Raw genomic sequence first — 19,256 nt, forward strand, 5'->3', positions numbered from 1 at the left:
CAGATCTGTTTTGACATTTTCTCAAATGTTTGTATTTCTGAAAACAAACTTACTAGCAAATAACTTGGCTTTGAAAAACCACTGCTGTGGGAAAATTGCATCTTATAAAGGGCTTTGCAAATTGACTTCTTAAAAAATGGATTTCTCTTCATATGTCTTTTGATTGCTCATCCAAATTGCAGCTATGGAGCTCAAACAAACTTTCAGCCAGCTCCTCACAGCCTGAAACAGGTAGCTAAGACATGCTTGTATACATACATACACACATACATATATACATACATACACATCCATCAAGTTACTTCTAGGTATACAATCAGAAAGGGTTTCTTTTCTCTCAAACACAGAAAAGATTTTAATCTATAGGCAAAGGTAAAACCAAGGTAAAACAACCTAAATTAGAGAAACTAATATGGATTGTGTCCTACTTAGCTTCAGCCCTCAAACTGACAAGAGACCAGAGTGATCTGGCAGAGAATCAGTTGAGATATAGTCCTGATCAAGTGCCCATATTCAGGTCTGCAAGAGATAGTTTTGATTGATGATTCACTGGGAGAGACTAGCCCACTGTGGAGGCCACCAACTCCAGGAAGGCAAAGAAGTAGAGAGTGAATCAGAGATACCCAGTGAGGAGTATTCTCCATGGTTTTCGCTTCTAGTTCTTTCTTTGATTTAGTTTCTGTCCTGACTTTGCTCAATGGTGGACTGTTAAATAGAATTATAAATAGACTTTCTTTTCCAAGATGGTTTTGATCATGATTTTTTAAATTTTATTTTGTATCACAATTTTTTTATTTTATCAGTTTTAGTTTTTAAATATATTTTAGTTAGAATATGATTATATAACTTCCTTCTTATCCTTCATTCTCTCCTCGGATCCCTCTCTCTGACCCCTCCCATTTATCCCTGAATCTTATAGTTTTGCTTCTTTTTCTTTGACTATTATTGTTACATACACAATGTGTGTGTGTGTGTGTGTGTGTGTGCGTGTGTGTAATGCAATTTAGTGCTACTAATCAGGAGACAAATCATACCTGATACTAGAAACCTAGCTAAATTCCCAGGACTATGAATTCATACTGGAATATGATTTTTCCACTTTGCTAGACCAGTATAATTTCTTAGCACATATTAAATCTTAACAATTATATCCAGAGACAGATAAGTGTAGCTGTCACCCTTCATCAAATATTGATTTTACAGTAGAATGAGATAATTACATAAAACTTCATCTTAACACAAAGAGGAAATCAAAGAGTCCTGGGAACTCCAGCTACAGTAGATATATCTACACCACAGCTCATGTACTCATGGTTCACAGAAAACCACAGAAGAAGAAATCAGGAGAATATAAAAGCAAGAATACCAGGAAGTCTGCTGTCAAACACTGTCGTCTAGAAAGTTTTGTGTAAACAGACTGACCATGAAGTTTATCACAACATGAAAGAGAAAATTAGAACAGTTATAAAGGACAACTTCCTACTGTAATTTCCTGAACCAGTCTGACTCCTAAGTGAATTCTAAATATTTTCCTTATACTCAATGGTAAATATAGTTCTCATCCCTCACAAAAAAAGTAGTTTTTGTTTGTTTGTTTCCTTGCTTGTTTTTAAAGAATCCAGAGATCATTATGGAAAACCACAACTGACTATTGACTATTAAGTGTATCAATACCAATTGATATATTAAAACTGGACCTCCAGACCTAATGACCAGGGAGGAAATGGAACACCAAAAAAGAGAGGGTAGAAAGATTTAAGAACAAAACCAGAAAGTCTTATGGAAGACTGTATCTTCTACATGTGACCAGAAACCACATGCATGAAATATCCATGGATGCCTGAAAAAAGAATGCAGCAATGATGACATCATTTGATATTCCAATGCAGATAAGGAAAATTTCATGGGATGCCATCCTTTGGTGATAACTGCTGAAAAAGAATTAGTCTTCTCTAAGGACGAGTGACCTAATTGATTACCCAATAACAAGTGTTCAACACAAAATGCATTTACATTCAAGGAATATTAATTGATTTATACATATATATATACATACATACATACACATATACATACATATACACATGACACATGTGTATGTGCTCCTGTGTGTGTTCACATATATAACAATAATAATTTAAAAATTAGAGGTCAGGAATATGATAGGGTGGCAGAGGAGGTTGAGGGAGGAGAGAGGGGTGTCCTACTGAGTTTTTGGCCAACTTAACTCAAACAAGAATCACTTGGGAAGAGGGAAATTCAACTGTGAAAATTCCTCCTTTACATGGACTGATTATTAACTGATGTAGGAAGGGGGACCCATTTACATTAGAGGTAGTACCATCATCACTGACCAGGTAGTCCTGAGTGGCATAATAATGTAAAATCATTGAGCCATGGGGAGCAAGCCATTCATGGGGAGCAAGCAAGTAAGCAGAGTCTTCCATGGTTTCTGCTTCATTTCCTGCCTTCATGCTCTTATCTGGAGTTCTTGCCTTTGTTTCCCCTCAACAGACTTACATGTAACCACGTATCTCAGGTGAACACTCAACTTTCCTTTACAAGCTGTTTTTGATGATGCTTTTTATTTCATGAACAGAAATTAAATTAAGACAGAAGTAAATATTTAATAATACACTAATTTTCACAAAGGTAGAATATTCTACAGTGTTATCTGTTGAAGACCAGGTTTAAATTAGTTATGAGACAAGTAGATTTTATATGTGTGTGTGTGTTTGTGTGTGTGTGTGTGTTGTAATTCATTGAAGGATGGAATAGATGGAAGAAGAAGACAAAGAAAGCAAAGGGTTTATATTTAATCTATATAAAAATATTAATTGCAAATAAGTCTAATGTGTACATTAACTTTCTACCTTCCTTAAATATTGTTGTTTGTTTGCTTGGCTTTTTAAATTTTAATATAGATTCTTCCTTCATACAATATATCTCAACCACACTTTTCCCTCTCTCCATTCCTCCTAATTTCCCTTGACCTTCCCTCTCCCCTATGTCCATTTCCTCTGTTCCATTTCCTCTAAGAGACAGGCATCCAAGAGACAAAAGCCAAAAAATACAAACAAGATACAATAAGACAAAGCAAAAGCTTTTATATTGATGCTAGACAAGGAAACCCAATAAGAAGAAAAGAGACCCAAGAGCATACAAAAGAGTCAGAGACACACGTGCCCCCACTGTTGAGAGTTCCACAAAAATGGAGGCTGCCCTAGAGCTACGGTTCATCGCTTCATGATTTTCTGCGGATTCTGGGCAAAGAAGGCAACCATTGATGCTGTTCTGAAGAGACTAGAGCAGAAAGGTGCAGAGGCACACCAGATCATTGAGTATCTCAAGCAGCACGTTGTTCTTTTCAAGAAGAAAGCAGTTTTGCAGGCAACTTTGTGAGAAGAAAAGAAACTTCGAGTTGAAAATACTAAACTGAAAAAAGAAATAGAAGAACCAAAGCAAGAGCTAATATACAGGCAGAAATTCAGAATGTAGTGAAGCAAATTCCATCCCATCTGATACTCCACTGCAAGTTAGCTCTGCAGTTTCTACAAGTGTCATACAGTCTACATCGGTATTAATCACCTCTTCTAGTATAAAAGAACATATCAATGGAGGGGGAGAAGAAAAGAAGGTAAAAGAGAAAACTGATAAGAAAGGAAAGAAAGAGGAGAAGAAGCAACAGGCGGCAGCAGCAAGTGCTGACTCAAAGCCAATAGATGGTTCTCGTCTGGATCTTCCAATTGGTTGTATCGATACTGCTAAAAAACACGCTGATGCAGACTCCTTGTATGTAGAGGAAATGGATGCGGCAGAAGGCGCCCCATGGACATTCGTCAGTGGACTGGTGAATCATGTTCCTCTAGAACAGTTACAAAATCGGATGGTGATTTTACTTTGTAATATGACATCTGCAAATTTGCGAGGAGTGCTGTCTCAAGCAATGGTGATGTGTGTTGGTTCACCAGAGAAAGCAGGAATTCTTGCCCCTCCCAATAGGTCTGTTCCTGGAGACAATTACTTTTGATGCTTTCCCTGGAGAGCCTGACAAGGAGCTGAGCCTTAAGAAGAAGGTCTGGGAGCAGATCCAACCTGATCTGCACACCAATGCTGATTGGGTGGCCACATACAAGGGGGCTCCCATTGAGGTGAAGGGGAACGAAGTTTGAAGGGCCCAAACAATGGGCAAGAGTTGGATTAAATAAGTACTGTGTTACTGATGGACATGGAGAAACCTTAGTAATAATAAAGAGGAGGATAGGAGGATATTTGTCACACACACACACACACACACACACACACACACACACACACACACACGAGTTCCACAAACACATCAAGGTAACATCCATAATATATATAAGCAGAAGACCTGGTACAGACCTACGCAGGCCCCGAGTTTGTCATTTCAAGTCTCTGTGAGCCCATGTGAGTCTGCTTAGGTGATTTGGTCAGTAATGCTCTCCTAGTGTCCTCTAGACCCTCTGGGGTTTCTGTTTGTTTGCTTTTAAAAAATAATTATGGGAAAAATGCAAATGGACAGTCAAAAAACATTTAAGCATATGCATTTTGCTTACTGTTAAAATATTTTCAAAATTACTTTTAGGATCATAGGACAGAAAAATAACTCACACTTCTTCACGGGGTACTCATTCCCCCTCTGTCTGATGATATTCAGGTTAAAGCAAGCCTCTCCTTAAACACCACACTCACTCTATGCAAACATTCTTTGTGGAGACAAGGATCCATTCATATCAATGTGAAGAACTAATATTAGGCTGTCCCTAGATTAAATCTACAAAAGAAATCATTGGATTTTTACAAGCATTCAGTGCAATAAAAAATTATGTTGAAGAGCTGAAAGATTATTTATGCATATAACTATAGAAATATTCACTTATCAGTAACATACACAACATGTCTTATGCCATCCTTATGTTAAGAGTTAGTTCTTGTATACTATGTTCTGGACAATGCATTAATTACTAGTTTTTAAAAAGCTGTGTTACTGAAAATATATTTTCTGATATCTGATAATATGTAAATAATAATTCTCAAGTATTCCATATGATGAGTTGAAATATGAAAAAAGGTTTGAAAAAATATTTATAAAATGAATGTATTAGCAAAATTTGAGTCAAATGTAACAAAAGTATGTCAGCTTTTTGTAATGTTTGAAATGTCGACAAAAATCAGTTACTTTTTACCAAGTTAGTTAAAACAAAATAAACTCTGTGTGTATGTGTGTTTGGAGGTTAGAGGCTAACATCGTGTCTTCTTCAATGACTTCCATTTTCTTTTTGACACAGGCTCTTTCAGTGAACCTAGGTGTCACCAGTAGATTAACTGCTGTCTGGAAAATAAAGGGGACTTCCTGTCTTGGTCCCTCATAAGTGCAGTTATAAGGATGCAGCACTATACAGATTTTTGTTTGGTGGCTGAGGATCCAATTGTGACATGTGACAAACGTTTTACAAACTGAACTTTCTACTGAAACCATGAACATCATTGTGTTAAACAGTCCAGAATCATACATATTTCAAGAAATTTCTGATGCTCTAATGAAGTTCCTAGTCACAGAAACTTAACATGTGTGATCACCAACAGGGAGCAACACATTAAAGCGGCTTCTGCTCTTTTTCTAAATAAAGGGTAGGATTGACATGAATTCCAGATATAATAAACTAACCTTCATTTAAAATTGTTCCAAAATTAAGAAAAAATGGTGTTCTGTTATGAAATACTAATGATGAAATCTGCAAGTACATGCATATATCCTAAATTCCTATTTTGACATTTACAAGAAGGGTCTAGTTTTTAGTAAGGACTTGCTTTCCCTCCAAGCCTAGAGCCCTCCCTTACTCAGAATATGAGGAATGAGATTCATTTTAGTGGTGGTTGAATCCTCAGTGCCTCCCAGCCTGCAGTAAAGAGGATATATCCAATACCCAATGAAACAATATATGGAATTTTTGATTGAGAATTTTGCAATATTTAGTAGAATCAATTTATGTATACACACAGTAAGAATTAACAAGAAGAAAATCAATAAAACAAATGATTGCATTTGTGAGTAAATATGCATTCAAGGATAATCTGTCTATTGAGAGCTATGATATGAAATATAACTGAAAATAAGATCAAGACATGGAGGTACATACCTCAGTCTCATTGCTTAGCAGATTGAGACAGGGGAGTAAATGTGATGTTGTGGCTGCCTGAGCTATGAAGAGATTTCTAGACCTGTTTGGGTTTCAAAGAGCATATCAAATCAATAAAAAAGAAAGCAAAATAATTAAAGAGAGTTGATTCTATTTATCAAAGATAACAGACTAAGTAAACTGAAATCAATTATTTCTGAGTAAAATTAAACAATCTTAGGGAAATAAATTCCCTTGAATGACACTGTAGTCATGACTTTGAAAGGAGACAAAAAGACCCAGCATACTAGTTGACTTTAAATTGTTAATATTTAAAATGTTGTAATAAGGTAAAATACTAATTCGTTATATATTATGTATGATAGTACACTGATACATACATGTTGAAGAACGAATTATATAAATTCAATTTTGATTTCAGAAAATAATAAAAATCTTGACTTTAGTGTATAATAATGAAATGATAGCTGAAGGAAAAGAAAGTAGAGAAGCATTTTAAGTCCATAAGAAAAGCAAAGTTTTGATATATTTTTTTGTATTGAAAACATAGAATTTAAATAAAAATTTATATTCAAATGTGCAATGAAGAAGAAAGAGAAGTCGACCAAGAACACTACATATTCATATTTTAAATAGGGCTCAACTTGTAGAGGCATTTAAATAGGAATATTATTCATAACTTCATTGTCAACTACCATAGAAAATAAATGTAGAAAGTGTGAAGGTTCACCTCTGGGGAATGATAAGGGGATGCAGCAGAGAAATTGTTGCTTTTGTGTTGAGCTCAGCTATTTCCTTTGCTTTGCTGCAACAAGTATTTGATTAAAAGACAAGATTGTAGTAGAACTACAATTTTGTATTTTAAATTTAAAAATACTGTTAAATGAAAAAATCATTTTTTAAATCTTCAAAGGGAATGGGTATAGCCCAGTGATAGAAAATATGCTTAATACATGCAGGAACTTGTTTTAAATTTCCAGTATCTTAAATAAAAATAGAGTTAATTCCTTATGGAATTCCCACAGTGGTACTAAAATATTTGAAATACACAATTAATTACAAAGGTAGTTAATTGTGAACTACTAAAAGTTAAATCACTTAGGAATCCAGATACCAGTTAATTAAGCTGAAATATAGAAAAGTTAAATTAATAACAAGCAAAGTTTCTATTGGAAAAAATAAGTGCCAATGGAATGACCAGCCACAAATTGAACATTTACTTCATTCCATGTCCCAAGGCTCTGGAACTACAGTAAAAGATTTGGCATAATCATCTTAAGAGGCAAAGGATGGGACAGACTAGAGTGAAACAGAGTCTTTGAGGCATAACAAGACTGCTGCACACATGAATTCAAAGCAATTGTAGTAGCCCTCCCCAAACTACGGCAACGCCAAACCAGTCAGCATTCTACCAAGGAAGCACTTCAGGAGCTCATGTCCCTAACTGAGGAGCTGTGGACTTCTCTGAGAGAGAACGTTTTCTTTAAGGATGTGGTAGATGGTTCATGTTCCAATGGATGATCCTTTTTCAGGTAGTATATGAGCAGCATAAATTGGAATCCAAACACTGATATTTTTTTAAAAAGAAGGAATAAAGATAATCAAAAATTATATGATAAGGAGGTAAGAGGAGGATTGGATCTTGATGTGTGGGAGTAAAACAACGTGAAGATCAAAATATATTCCATTTTTAGAGTTAATAAAAATATTTTTTCATTTTTAGATATTTCCTTTTGTTTTTGACATTATAATGAAATCACACCATTTCTTTCTTCCCTTTCCTCCATCCAAATACTCCCACATACTCCTCTTTGCTCTTTTTCAAATTCATGGTCTTTCCTTAATTGTATATAATTTTAAAAGTTTGAATCGTAAAATTTCTCATTGGCACTTCTCTCGCAGACTGACCACAGACATTGATGGCTGAAGCACAAAGCAATGAGCAGTTATCACTTTTGTTGTTGATGATGATAAGAAATTATTTAGAGGCTTGGCTACACACTTCCAAAATAGGGACATGGTCCAAAAACTGTCTACGGTGAGAAAATGATGTGTGCTTGTCGTTGCGGCATTCAGAAGAAACCAAATGTTAAAGTGCCTGCCCCAACCACTTTCAAAATGTCTTGAGTAATAGGCAGAAATGTTTTGTTTTTATTTTTTTCCTGAGATTTTCATAAAGACACATTTACGTGTCAACAGCATGCAATTATTTGCTTGAATGCTTTTGTGTTTTTAACACTACTCCAGTAATGGCCTGAAGAATCTGAAAGAAAGACTAGCAGTGAGTGTTGTGATGGCTGGTTTTATGCCGACTTGACACAAGGGATAGTCATTTTGCAAGAGATTAAATTGAGAAAAGGCTCTATCAAATTTGCCCAAGGTGTATTTTCTTGGTTGGTTACTGATGTTGGAAGGTTCAGCTCACTGTAGAGGGTGCTATCTCCTGGGCTGGTGGTTCTTGGTGCTGCTACAGAGCAGGCTTAGCAAGCCATGGGGAGCAAGTCAGTCAGTAAACAGCTCCTCTCCATAGCATCTTCAGTAGTTTCAGCCTCTAGGTTCCTGCATTGTTTGGATTCCTGTCCTCACTTCTCTCAGTGATGGACTGTGCTCTGCAGCTGTAAGCTGAAATTATTCCCAAGTTGCTTTTGATCATAGTGTTTTCTCACAGCAGTAGAAACCCTAATTAAGACGAGTGTTCTTGGTATTGAATTAGGTGGAGAATATAAAGGTTTCTGTGGAAAGGGTGATATTTCCCTCATTTTGTAGAGTCAAAGTCAGCATACTGTCAAAAATTTAAAAGGAAACGATTGCATTTTGCTTTCCAGAGATGACTCTTGAAAAACTATAGGGAGAAATTAATACTAAAATAACCTTCTGCTGCTGTACAACTGACTCAAATTATATTTCATCTTAGTTTTCAATGGCACACTAGTTGAGAGCTGATTAAAAAGCAAAAAAAGGCCAAAAAATCCCTAAATATTAGTAGTTTCAATGGAGAGAAATAAAGATTTTCTCTTATCTATGTGGCATGCAAATTTACATAACTCAAAGAAAACCCAGCACTTGTGATTTCAAATTACCAGGTTGATTCTCCAAGTGTAATATCTGCATTTTGCCTTTGTGATAGCAGAGCGCCTAACTCAGACTTTTCTAGTATGATGGCAAAATCTCTGTGGTCACGATCTTATTTCTAGATCTAAAAATCATTATAAAGTGTTAAAGAACCCAGGACTTGGTAGAAACTTGTATTATAGGAAGATGCTTATATAACCAATTTTCCATCTTGTCTTTTCTTCCTCTTACATCTTTCTTATCTTCTCTAGATTATGTTAGGAAACAGTGATTCTCTGAATTTTCTGAGCTTTTCCCAAGACAAACAAAGAGCTTGGGTAATATAAAAACTTTACCAGTCTATAATTTCTAAACATACCTTCATTTGTTTAGATTATCACAGCCTGAGGGCAGATGTGTAATGTTTGGTTTTCCTCAAATTACTTTCATAAAGGATCGAATAATCATTCCTCTTCCCTTCTCTCAGTATCAGGATCCAGAGAGCATTTTAGCTTTTACAAGAAAAATCAAATCATCTTTGAGGTCACACCAACTTGGTGAAATGGAATCTTAGAGGTAATTCATCAGGGAAAAAATCGCCTGAAAATGTATTTGGGTTGATTGACTGTCTGAGAAGAGGCGCAGATACATTTTACAAGGTCATTGTGTTACAGTATGGTACAGGCATTATCAATGCAGGTCAATATGAAGATTTCACATTTAATATTGAAAATGTTATATGCTTATGAATTGATATTAGGATTTAATATTACATTTTGAATTGTTATGTGATTATAAAATAGAATTTTATGAGGTATATCTGAATATTGCTTTTAAATTGATAGTAACAGATCCTGGCTCACTTTGTTATTAGTAAAATTTCTTATATAGTGTGAAAGACGATAGATAACAGAAAATTACAAAGCAGATTCATGATCACAAGGGTTTTCTCTCGCCAGAGGTGGACTATCAGTGTTGAAACTTTTACGACACTGAAACATGATTGACAAAGTATCTAGAGCCAAAATTAAGAGTTGTTTAAATAGGGAATGTGTGCCTGCTGCTGTTGATTATGTAAAGACAGCAGTTTGCTCTATCCCCACAAGCTACAGAGAAATATTCTTTCAAGCATTACATGGAGAAACACTTGTGTAGTGATGGTAGGGTTTTGTAGAGTGAGTATTTCCAATGAGCAACAGCAGTTTATGAAGAACCCTGCATACTGAATCCTCATGTACTTCCAGCCTTGGGTGATAGTGTGTGACTTAGATGAATATAGATGGGAACAGTGAGTGATATTTTTATCCCCTGCTTTAGTCTCTCAAGTGACAGTATAAACATGAGTAACCATGCCCAGATTAACAGTGGGTAACTCAATCTAAAATTAAATCTGTAAGGGACAGAAGAAAAAAATCTCCATTTTCTATTATCTTAATATGTTGCAACTCTGACTAGATAAAAGAATTTACACAAATATGGGCAGGGTAATAGCTGAAATAATTGACTCCTTGTGGTAAAACAAAATAAAGATGTGTCTGAATATCCCCAGGCATGTTGTTAGATATGTTAGAACTCTTAGAACATTGATGCTGATATGTGACAAAGGATTAGGTGCTCAACTTAATGGACTGTGCAGTATTATACTTCTGTATGCCAGAGTATAAAGTATAAATTAATGTAAGAAAAAATCCAGAATTTTCCCCAGTTGAGTGTTAATAGAACTCTCTACACACTGTAAAGATTTTGTGAAATCAGACCAGAGATTAAGGAGGTCATTGTGATATGTAGCTTGGCCAGCACTGAATATGGTTGAAATATTCTTGCTTTCAGGGCTATTTTCTTTTTTCTATGTCTTTATTTAAATTAGAAACAAGCTTGTTTTACATGTCAGTCCCAGTTCCTGCTCTCTCCCCTCCTCCCCTAACCCCACTAACTACCTATCCCATCCCTTTTCTGCTACCCAGGGATGGTGAGGCCTTCCATGGGGGATCTTGTAAGTCTGTCATATCATTTGGGGCAGCTGTGTGTCTAGGCTGGGAGGGTATCCTTCTATGTGGAATGAACTTCAAAAGTCCATTGTTTTTTCTAGGCATAAATACTGACCCACTACCTGAGGCTCCATAGATTAACCAGACTTCCAAACTGACATCCACATTCAGGAGATCTGAATCAGTCCTATACTGTTTTCGCAGCTGTCAATCTGCGGTCCATGAGCTCCCCCTCCTTCAGGTCAGCTGTTTCTGTGGGTTTCACCAACCTGGTCTTGACCCCTTTGTTCATCACTCCTCCCTCTCTTCAACTTGCTTTCAGGAGTTCGGTTCAGTATTTATCTGTGGGTGTCTGCTTCTGCTTCCATCAGCTAATGAATGAAGGCTATTTTCATTTTAGATATTGCTAATATTCTCATGTGTGAAGGATGAGAATATTTTCCCTTTTATTTACTCCTGTTAAAAATCAATGCATTAGCCAGGCAATGGTGAACGCATGTGTTTAATTCAGCACTCAGGAGGCAGAGGCTGGTGGATCTCTGTGAGTTTGAGGTCAGCCTGGTCTATAGAGTGAGTTCCAGAATAGGATCCAAAGCTAGACAGAGAAACCCTGTCTCAGAAACAAACAAACAAAAAAATCAGCATATTAATGATATGTAAAATGTTTAATTTTGAAAAATAGTACACATGATGGTACAGAACTGAAGAGCAATTATTTAATTTCATTTAAGCCTGAATAAGCAGGATCATTTCCCTTTAGCCACATTTAATAAGTAACACTTATCTTCCTGGACTTTTCACCATTCACAGTATTTTAGCTCTGATAAAATTCCACGTTGTGGGTATTATAAGTTGAATACATAACAGTAAAGCTACTTTGAGGTCAGAACCCTCCTAATATTAACAAGAAATGCTATCATTGTGATGTAGGCCAAACAATATAATTTCAATACATCTATCATGTCTTCGTATTGAAACAGAGTAAAACATGAAGTTGGAAATGTGTCAAATGGTTTTTAACATGCCCACTTAATTACCACTACTGCCTTCCAACTGCAATGCATGTTATACTTTCTCATCCCATTCTGAACAGTCTTCCTTTATCCTCAACTTACTGACCCTAAAGGTGCTAAGATTGATGAGCAGTTTACGTCAACCCTGCACTTTCTTGGGAGGAATATGGTTGATATTGCTGAATATCACATTTTCTTATGTGTTGTATGTGATAAAGGAGTACTGTGTGATTGTATCTATTCAGATTATACCTCTATTTTGAATGAATATATATGACATCACACAATGATTCATAGTCACAATTGTCATAATTTACTGATATTCCTTTGATTCTCATCTGTTACTCACCTACACATCTAGGGATACTGAGCTGTCATCAAACATCACAGCAGTTGGGACACTACTATTAATAGTTGGCAGAACATCTATCATTTCTGAAATGTAATTGTTTCAGGTGCCAAGAATACATATGTATGAGATAAGTAACTTGAATGGAAGACATGAGATGGAAGACAGTGGTGTTAATGACTAGAGAGTGTAGCTCACTTTAGCTCTTTAACTTGTCTAGTGTCACTTTTTAAAAAGGTTTTCTTACACCAAGAAACATTGTTTCTAGGTTTTCCAGCAGTTGATCTTACTAAGGAGTCTTATCCAAAATAATGATCATGATTATCAGGAAGCTTCCAAGTTTCCAACAATCTGTTGTTTTTCCCATGAACACATTGTCTTCTGAGAACATACAAACAAAATTCATAATCATGAAACAATGAAGCATTAGGCCTGATTTCCCACTATAGATAAAATGTGTGCTAAAAGCTAAGGTCATATGATCTGATTCCAATGTGGAATATACGCATTTCAAACTATTGTTCCCTAGGATAGAAAAGGTTTTTTTAACCAAAGGCTGAGAAGAACCAGAGTCACTGATGGGTGGTGAAAGTTTAAGCAACAGCTGCTTTCATTTAAGCATAAGACATTCCAATCTGTGATTGAAAGTCGAGTGAACAGAGATGACTGGTACAGTTTATGTTTCAAACATCTAAAAGAATTGGTGATGCTACCTTCATAAGCAAATGGCAAATGATTGGAGAGGCATGGTTTAAACCAAATATTGCATAGCATCCCACTAATACCTATAAATACTTATATTTATAAAGGGTGGTGATTACAGTCTTTATCTGGAAACAAACTAATAAATTTATCATTATTAAATAACATGGAAGGGAATAGAAAAATACATAGGCTTGAACACTTCAGAAGATGCATTTTAGCATGACATTTCCAGAGCTTATTGTCAACATTTCCCACTTCAGGAACTGTGCTTACAGTAAATCCTCATGCAATGTACTTTCATTATATGAAATAATGTATAAGTAAGGATTACCAAGGATTTGAAAAAATCCTGTTGCTAGACAGATAAATGAGTACGTAATCCAACAGTAAAACTTCCATCAGCAGAAATAAGTGCTCCCAGAAACATAAAAATATTAGATTAATAAGCATACCCTTTATAAAAATGCATAAACATTGATAACGAATGTCAGAATTAAAGTTACATTAAGTCTCTCTCTCTCTCTCTCTCTGTGTATGTGTGTGTGTGTGTTTGTGTAATTAAATAAAGTTATATCACTTGAGGTGGCAATATTCTGCCCAAAAGTCATAGGTTTCTAACAAAAATTCCAGTTCCTCTATGGAAAATCTTTGAGTTGTTGGTCTGGTGAGTGCAAGAACTCTTAAACCAATATAGCCTACAGCCTGGTTCTTGGTTGCCTACTAAAATTTGGTAGTAAGACTCCATTGCTGAAGATATCACACACTTCTGCTAGAGGAATTGGAGGAATTCATCTGGAACAGACTTGGTATCCTCCTCCCTGGGCACTAGTTTCTATAATAACAGAAGATGCTATGCAATCTGCCATCAGAGGAAAACAACTAGTGTTCTTACTCAGTTTTGATGCCTACAAACTGCAACAATGACCAGAATGGCAAGATATCCTAAAAGGGCAATAGTGTGAGTTTTTTTTAATAGTGGGATTTTTAAGGATCACAGAATACATAACACCACAAATACAAAGCATGCCTAAGCCAAGGAAATATCAAATGCATATATATGTGCTGAGTTTTTAATAATAGTGATTCAATATAAACCTGAATTATCCAAAACGCATTATGTAAGCTATACCATAAGATGAAGAGTTTACAGGAATTATTGAAGCATGTTAAAATTAGACTACAGTGAAAATATAACCACAGAGAGGAATGTGGTGACTGTAAGTAAAGTGGCAGCTTCTTGATAGACTAAGTCAGAAGCGCAGCCTTAGACTTAAACCTCAAGCAAGACCAAGATAGATAGGCAGATAGGCAGATAGGCAGATAGACAGATAGTTATTAGGTAAAGCATGTACATTCATTTATTCCCATGTAATAGAGATGTAAGTAATTCTTGCTTTTAATATGATGATACTGTGTTTTATAATAATAGAAAAATATGTGACTCAGTGAGATGCACTTTGCTCTAAAACACTGACACTTCTGAGCCTAATTTTTTAATGAGGAATATCAATAGGAGTTTAAAATGAACATTTAATAACTATGCTCCATACATATATGTTTTAAAACTCACACTTCATGTTACCACTTTTTTGTTTTTTTGAGGGGACAGGTTTTCTCAGTATTGCTTTGGAGCCTGTCCTGAACTCGCTCTGTAGACAGGCTGACTTCAGACTCACAGAGATCTGCCCACCTTTGCCTCCCAAGTACTCAGATTAAAGGTGTGTGCCACCAATGCCTGACTTCATGTTACTACTTTCATTAATTTATTTTATATTTATATTATCTCAATAGGGAGGCTACTACAGTGCTCTTTTACAAATGATCAACAGTTTGAGAGAGAAGAATGGGAGAAGATATAAATATGGATATAGGCATTTACCCATGGCTTTCTATATCCTAACTTCCAAAAAATTAATTGAAACTAATATTTCACAAACGGGTTAAAAGTATTGAGCAATTCACATGCACATGATGTTTTCCACAAAATTTATTCAAATTCTAATATGATATGAATGTGCTGTGTAGTAAAATAACCTTGTGTTATAGATAGTTTTTCTTTTCTTTTAAAGATTTGAAGAGTCATTTGAATCTTGTTTTCCAGAAGTTCTGGGAGCTGAATGTATGACCTTATGCTTGTTAAGAAAGCATTTCTTCAATGAACTATGTCCCAAGCTGACATTTGAAACAATCTGTACTTTTCTTGTAATTTTATTGCTTGAAATGGACTCAAATATCATATAGACTTTTGAATTCATTATCAAATTCACTACATTAAATTTTGATAAGTAGCATTCAGGACTTGCAAATAGAATAAATTGAAATCATACTTTTTAAATTAATAAAAAATCAAATTTCTCAACTATTAAATTTGTAACTCACTAGGATATAAGTTTAGATATTTGATTTTACATTCTTACAAATCATTTATAATTTGTAAGCCAAAAATTTGTAATTCTATCACTCCTTCAGCAGTTAAAAGAAACAGGCTGTAGTCAGAAAAACAAGAAATCAGTAGGCAATGGAGTCTGTATATTTCAATGGAGAAACAGTGAAAAGCTACATATATGTATTTACTTTTTATGTCGATGTTTTTAAAAACCATACCTCTTTACTACATGTTCAGTGCTCTCTGTTTATTTAAAGTTAACCAAGACGTAATTATGAAAATAAGTCACAAGCCAAAACAAACTTGCCATCTGTAGGATAAACAAAATAAAACTATGCCCCCTTTATTTCCAACATCTTGGTTTCCATGAAACTGTCTTCTTACTCAGGAAGTGATACCAAAAGACAAATGTTCAAACTGTCTGCTTACATCACAGCAATTGTGAGTAGATCTTTGTATTGAAACCTGGGAGATATTTGTCATTAATTTTACAATGTTCAGTGAATGTTACTAAGGGAGATGGTGCAACTCCATTTAAGAAGAATTCAAAGGACAGAAGGGATGACTCAGTATTTAAGGGTACAACTTGCTCTTCTAGATGATCCAGGGATTCTGTCACCCTCCTCTATCCCTTGTACACACACACACACACACACACACACACACCATACAGACACTGACACACAGACACTTACATATACATAGAAATGTAAAGAAAAATTTTAAAGAAGCAAAAAAGCATTCATGACACATTAAACAAAATAATTTATTAACAGATCCTAAAATTTGTGTTTCCATTGCATTCTGAAACAACTGAGTAAAAGAACCATACATGTCTCAAAATTCTCTAAATTCTCAGAAAAAATAAATAAGCTGTTTCCTCCTTTTTTCCTTCTAGCTGGACATTGAGGAGACCCACACTGAGGTGTCTTGCAGATAGTTCTTTTCACATAAATATTTTAGTTTTAATTGTCACATTTGTGCAGGGATTTATGGTTACAGTTGATTACTGTAGCAGCGATGCGCAGCTTAGGTAGCAGTGAAAACTTACACTCCATTGTTTAAACTCAGAAGCATGAGAAGCACACACATAACACAAAAGTAGTCTTGGTACAGATAACCTGAATAGTAAATAATGCCACTTTCACAAACTTGATACCCAACTATGCCCCATAAAGTGTCTAAACAGTATATAAGCTTCAATCTATTTAATTGAAGAAACACAGATAAGAATCATCAAAACTAAATAAAATAGAAGAAAATTAGTTTTAAATAAATAAGCTTGAAAATTGATTTGGTTCAAAAAGCAGGATAGAAGTAGGAGCTAGTGTGAGCTGTGGGCAATCATTGAGTCTGTGTATGCTGACATGTAGGGTGCCAAGCTCCCAGGCAATAAATATGGCAGGAGAGGCCAAGAGAATAGATCTGCAGATAAAAATACACCACACAATGAAAACTATATGGTCTACTTCTTGGTTTTGCTTTGGCAAAGTTAGAAAATTTTAATAAAACTCTAATAATTTCATATTTACATTCATGAGTCACATCACATTATGACCCTTGTGAAAGTTTTGAACAATATAGCATAAAGCAAGGAAAGGTCACCTCCATAAGAGTCTACTGCAAATTTACTGTGATGCTGTCCTGTGACAAGATCCTTAATCTCTCCTAATTGTGAACAATGGCTTAATTCTCACCCTCTGTCATGAATTGAAGCTACCTCATGGTAGGGGAGGAAAGCTCTGTCCTAGCTACTGGTCTCCTCTCTATAGACTTCCTGGTGCCTGATGGTGTGCAGCAAAGTTGAGTTGATATGGTCTTCTTCTGAAAGATAATCAGCATGTAAAATACAACTGCTTAAAATATTGCTTTTTATCTACCTTTTCAATAGTTTGTATTTTAATATTTGGAGACATACAACTTTAGGAGTTGGTCTCTAAATAGGATGATATTTATGATGAGGAGTGGAAAATAATAATTACATAGTTATTACCAATAATGAACAGGTTGCTAGAGTTCATAACTTTTTGCCCATCTTTGGGCATTGGGTATGTAAAATTTTGGGCAATAATAGACTATTTAAGATATAATACCAGCACATGGCAATAAGTGAGCCAGTGAAATGTTTGCTACAAATAAAAGGATTCTCAACTCCTATGTAAGAAACCAAGTAGAGTAGTGTGAACCTGTAAACCCTGCACTCTGAGGTAGAGACAAGGGGGTAGGACCCAGATTGCTCATTGGCTAACAAAACTGAACCAATCTTAAGCTCCAAGTTATATACCATCTCAAAAAAGGATGAAGATATTAACATCCACATTGACCTCTGACCTTCACACCCAGAAGAATACACATACAAGCACACTTGTATACACATGTGAACACACAAACATGTGTGTGCATAAAATAAGAAAAATTAAAAGATGTAACAAACACTAGATTCTATTCATGTATCATGTAAAACAATTCATGGCAAATAGAGATAATCTCTCTCACCACGTCCAAGATAACGTATAACATGCAGCATACTGAATATATTTTGACATCAAGATTCAGTTTACATTCCTAAGAAAAGATATCTTTTTTTCTATCCAAAATAGCCCAGTCTACCTAATTCTGTATACAAACTTCTGGATAGCAGTTTTTCTTTCAAATTTTAAATTATTTAGTGCTAGATTAAAACAATATCAGAATGCATATTGCGTTTTCATTATACCAGTACAAACGTTTCAAGCAGTACTTTCCTGTAGAATGTGTTCTAAAGAGTGCTTAGCTTAATCCTCAAGGCCTATTTATTTCAAAATACAACATATATACTTTAATCATATGTGGAAATCTTGAAAAATGGAAAATACTTTCAAGTATGAAAGACTTAGGTAAAATATTTCTCAACTGCTATTTATTCAATAGCATATACATTTGAGTGATACATAGCCTTACTGTAGTCCACATATAATTTACAGGGATGAATAAAAAGAAAGAAAACAGCATCAACAAACTTGAAAATAACTTTAATTTAAAGTAACTGACAAAAAAGCTTTTTGTCTCCTCTGACATTAATATGCACCATATACTAGTGCAAAAGCTGAGAATTTTACTGCCTCATAACTCCCCACAACATATCTTACAACTATTGTGTTATTACTATAGCCCATAGTGATATTATATGATCTTAATCTGGTGTGGCTGGACCACCTCTAGGATGTTTAAAATGTAAAACATGCTATCAAATCCATCAGAAATGTTAATAGAACTGTAGGCACAGAAATTAGCAAGCCATGTTTTCTTTCAGCATTTTAGATAATTATTGACATAAAAGAAATTAAATAAAATCACATCAAATGACTAAACTCAAAATCTAATGATTCTGGAGAGATAGTTCATTGTTTAGGAGTATTTGCTGCTCTTGCAGAGCACCTGACTTTAATTCATAGCCACCCACACAGTAGTTCGCAAACATCCTTAATTCTAGTTACAGATTCAATACCCGGGTCCTCTTCTGACCTCCATTGGCAGCAAGCACCAACATGGTAAATATATACATACGCTGATAAAATGTTCTGACATAAAATAACCTATTTATAATTTAAAATTTATTTT

The 19,256-nt window shown here is 35.1% G+C and overlaps 1 protein-coding gene and 1 pseudogene across 6 annotated transcripts in view; one reads left to right on the top strand and one right to left on the bottom strand.

Annotated features, from left to right (window-relative positions):
* Lrp1b (LDL receptor related protein 1B) overlaps window positions 1-19,256 on the bottom strand; it is a 1,890,041-nt gene that overhangs the window by 1,610,809 nt on the left and 259,976 nt on the right. The gene's annotated exons all lie outside the window — the stretch shown is intronic.
* Window positions 3,247-4,208, top strand: LOC101836695 (annotated as a pseudogene).

The sequence above is a fragment of the Mesocricetus auratus genome, unplaced genomic scaffold (assembly GCF_017639785.1).
Source record: "Mesocricetus auratus isolate SY011 unplaced genomic scaffold, BCM_Maur_2.0 Super-Scaffold_100004, whole genome shotgun sequence".
Classification (NCBI taxonomy): Eukaryota; Metazoa; Chordata; class Mammalia; order Rodentia; family Cricetidae; genus Mesocricetus; species Mesocricetus auratus.